The 4154-nt window shown below is 47.1% G+C and overlaps 1 protein-coding gene across 2 annotated transcripts in view; it reads left to right on the forward strand.

Moving 5' to 3' along the window:
- The window catches only part of CAPN6 (calpain 6), a 144463-nt gene that overhangs the window by 2201 nt on the left and 138108 nt on the right, over window positions 1-4154 (forward strand). Inside the window, exon 1 of one of the 2 annotated variants that reach the window (XM_019521525.1) lies at window positions 2502-2830. The exons of the other annotated variant lie outside the window; for it this stretch is intronic. The gene's annotated coding sequence lies outside the window, so the exon portion shown is untranslated. Of the gene's footprint in view, window positions 1-2501; window positions 2831-4154 lie in introns of those variants that run through there. 2 annotated transcript variants of the gene reach the window in all.

The raw sequence follows: 4154 nt of genomic DNA on the forward strand, positions 1-4154 counted from the left end.
CGACCCATTGGACTGTATGGGTGTCTACGCCACAGTCCCCCAGCTTCCTAATGAGAATGGGGTGAGAGACAGTATCAAAAGCCTTCCTGAAGTCTAGGAAAACTATATCCACTGCCACCCCTGCATCCAATGATTTAGTGACCTGGTCGTAAAAGACCTAATGGTCTCCTCCTTCGCAATTCTGATCTGAGCATCAGCTTTTTTTTTAATATTAACTTTTGGCTGAAGCATTTAATGGAATGCTAAATCTGAAAAAGGACTCTAATGCCTGAGGTAAGACTCACGGGAAAATTTAGGTCCCTAAATCCAAAGGTGTAATCCAGGATTTCCTGGCTCATTTGATGCTCATCTTGGAGAAATCTAAACCCCAAAGGCATATTACTATTTTGACTTCCAAATTTCCCAGTTGTACTCTCTGGGCGTAACTAGAATTACCAGGCTTGAATGAGCTGAATAGCTAAGGGCTCCTATGCACATGTGGGGAGCTTGCTCCGATGCACTGGAAATCCAGCGTATCAGAGCAGACTTGATGAATTGAGGCTGCTGAAGCATGGAAATGGATGTGCTTCAGCAGCCTCACACCTCATGTGTACCAGCATCACTGCACGTGTCCGCACTGGCAAAATGGCAGTGGGACACTTTGGAATAAAACACGTCTATGAGCTTTAGTTCAGAGCACCCCACTGCCATTTTTTCAGCGTGGGAATGTGTGCCAAGGCTGATGCATGGGCGCTTTTTATTGATGCAGCTTGCTAATTAAAGTACCCGGTACCACATCCAACAGCACATGTAAAAATGCACTTAGTGCTTGATTCACACCTAAAGCCAGTTGGGATCCAAAACCTAGATATTCCTTTGTCGCAAGTTCCCTGGGAGCTTGATTCAACAGGTGTTCTCGGAGCATGTAAGATGTACTTGCCATTGCAGTCTCTTCATTAAAAAGGCTGGCTGCCGCTGAGTTTTTCTTGTCAGCCTTTTTGTACAGTAGCTTCTTTGTCAAGCCACTTGCCCAGGAATTAGGAAAGGCCTAATTTAACAGGAACCTGGTTCTGCTCCCTGTTCCCAGGACTCCTCATGTATCTTATTAAATGACTGTCCTATGAAAACCCTTAGGCTAAGTACAGGCAGTCAAAAAACCCTGAGGCTAAATCAGTTCAGTCTTTGCAGGTTAGCCTAAACTGCATAGACTGAACCGATAAGCAAGTGAACAGACATTTACTTCTGTTTCTGGAAATGCTGCCACATGCCTGCAGCAGCTCAGGCCAGAAGCTGGGGGGGGGGTGGGCATTAGAGCATGCCTCCCAGCTTGCTAGTCACTGCCAGAAGGAAGCTGAGAGGGAAGCCCTCAGAGGCTTCATCTGCCCCTTGCTCGAACAGAGATGGGGGTGTGCCCAGGCCCCAGCCAAGTCTGGCCATCTGAGTCCCCCGTCCCCATCCACCCCTGGCCACCGCCACCATGATACTAAGCTAGCTGGGCCAGGGCCTGTGCATGCTGCCTGTTGCAGTAGGGGAGCCTCTGATAGCTTCCCCCCAGCCTCAGCCAAGCAGACCCCAGCTGGGGGCGGGCGGGGGTGAAGGAAGTTAACACTTCCAGTCACACTCAGCCAGGCTGCCCAGCCTGGGCTTGAGCTTGGCTACACCCCACAAGCAAGAATGGGGGAAAAGTCTCCAAGGGCTTCCCTCCTTTCCTTCCTGGGGTCCAGTGCTAGGGTTTTGCCCCCCACCTGCTTTTTTTGTCAGCTAGAGCAGTGGTATTGCTGCTGGATTGGGAGTAGAGGCATGGGGCAGAGACTGCTCTGCTGGAGCAGACAGCCCAGCCCAGGGCTGCAAGGCATCCTGGGATGCTGGGGGACTGTAAGTTAGCTTGAATCAAGAGGGGATCTGGGACAGACGTTCCATAAACTGGTTTGACCTAAATCAGTTAAGTCTAATACTACATCCATCCAGGTTTACGTTAAACTGGTTTTGACCATTTTGAAAGTGGTTTATGTGCACTGAACTTCATTGTGTTACAGATTTAAACTGGTTTCTGATCACTTAAGCTGGTTTATATGTAACTTCTGTCCCTAGCCTTAGACTTGCCAGTGAGTAATTTGCTCTCTTTGCAGAGAAAAGTGGCTGTCAGATCATTTCTAGGCAACTGTGTGATGATAGACTTTCATACAAAGGGCAATTTGTATGAAAAGAAAGAGATCAGTGCATCTAAGAATATTTCTTTCTGGTATTTTTTTTTTTTTTTTTTTTTAGGACTTGGGCTCTGCAAAGGACTTGGAGTTTGATAATTCTGTGTGGGAGTGAACTTGCTAAATGTTTTCCTGTAAAAGACTTTTTTCTTCCCTAATTGTCAGCCCAGCAACTCACTCTAGGCTCACAGTTTAGCTGGACTCTTTCCATCTGTGTGTAATCACTAGGAAGAGCAGGCATTAACTGCATTAACACCTGTGAAACTCCTTTCCCCCTGTTCATGCCCTCAGGCTTTAGTAATGCATTAGCATGCAGTGAGATAATAGCTACTGGAGTAATGTCAAGTCATTTTAAGGGGCTTGATATGTAATGCAGTACCTTTTCACTTAAATGGACCCCAGAGTGGTTTGCAAGCTTAGCTTGTGACTTCATAAAGAGTATCTCCCTACACATAGAAAGGGGTGGGAGTTAAAATGCCTCCCTTTCACTCAAGAGGTGATTGATTAGCATGTGGCTAATACCCAATCCAGGCAAACAAGTAAAAGGGGCCAAGCCTTGGTTTTTCTATCACTGAATACTCCATACCCACAGGGTCCAGTTCTTTCTTATTAGAACTCCTGTGTGTCTTAAATGTCTCTCTCAAAAGGTAATCTTTGTCCGCAATATTTTGATTCTCTCGGAGCTATTAAGCTAAACCTGTTCTTTGTGTTGTGAACCTTCCCTCTAGCTTCCAGGCAACATGTTGGTGGCGACAAATTGACCATTTGTTTCTTCCAAGTTCAAAAAGAAAAGGACTGGTTTGCACACTGGCACTGTCTGCTACCACTGCAGAGCAGATGGGTGTTGGAGCCTAGGGCTGGATTAATGCATAGCCAAACTAGGCACATGTCTAAGGCCATGAGCTGCAGGGGAGCAGCCCCTTTCCCTCTGGCAGGGATGCAAATGGCCCTGTCTACCTCCCTTCCCTTCCCCTCCACCGGCCTTGCCACCACAGTGGCTGCTTCCTAACAGTAGCTCCAAGCCCAGCTCCCCACAGGCAGCGGTGCTGGGGTGCAGAGGTTGGTATTGACCAGCCCGGGGCTCACAAGTTCGTTTGCCCAGGGCCCGCTAAAAGGTTAATCCAGCCCTGCTTGAGCTCAAGTCCTTTAGTGAAGCTTTCTCTTCCAACCTGCTAGTTATGCATGCCAGTACTGAAGGGCACTGGGGGCAATCTGAGCAGTTTCCTGTGGTAACAGCCACCTCTGTCTGGTTTGCTTTGGCCTCGTACTGCATCTCTGTGCCTGTTCAATGCCATCCCCTTGCCTGGCCCAAATTACACTGATTCTTTGGAAAGTAAAAGGCAGGGGCGGTGAAGTCATGCAGCTAAAAATGCTTGGCACCCAGAGTGTATTAGGGTAGATAAGTTATTGTTGTGTCTGGTTTCTAAAAGATTTGTCCAGTCAAACTCACCTAGTTTAAACACGTGCTGAACAAATACCAGATTCCTTGAGGTTTTCAAAAGATCTAGGATGTGATATTTGAATGGAAAATTCAAAAGAGTCTCTTATTGTGGAACAAGAGGAGGACTAGCGCACTGTGTCCATTTAGTTACCCACAAAGCACAGGCCGCAACTTGTGCATCATCCAAGATGCAAGTGTTTTCTTTTCCAGAAAGCAATATGAACAATGGCCTTGAATTTACCCAGCTTTTAGTTCTGATCCAGACCATTGTCAAAATCTTAAATCTCTGAGCAAACAGAAAAAGACAAGTGGTAACATTCTTCTTGCAGGGACACCAGTCAGACCATAGAGTGACATCAGGCTTCTGGCTGCAGTGCTACTTTTCTGGACTGGGGGCCTAACAGGTTGCTGTGGAAGGAGTTCTACGAGTGTGAACTGTTCATTACAACAACAGAAAGCTGTGGGTTTTGCATGGCAGGTCTTTTGTTCACAGCATTGTAGGAAGTGATCGAGCAGGTGTTCTGCTCAGC

The sequence above is a fragment of the Gavialis gangeticus genome, unplaced genomic scaffold (genome assembly GCF_001723915.1).
Source record: "Gavialis gangeticus isolate Ggan-Ray unplaced genomic scaffold, GavGan_comp1, whole genome shotgun sequence".
Taxonomy (NCBI): domain Eukaryota; kingdom Metazoa; phylum Chordata; order Crocodylia; family Gavialidae; genus Gavialis; species Gavialis gangeticus.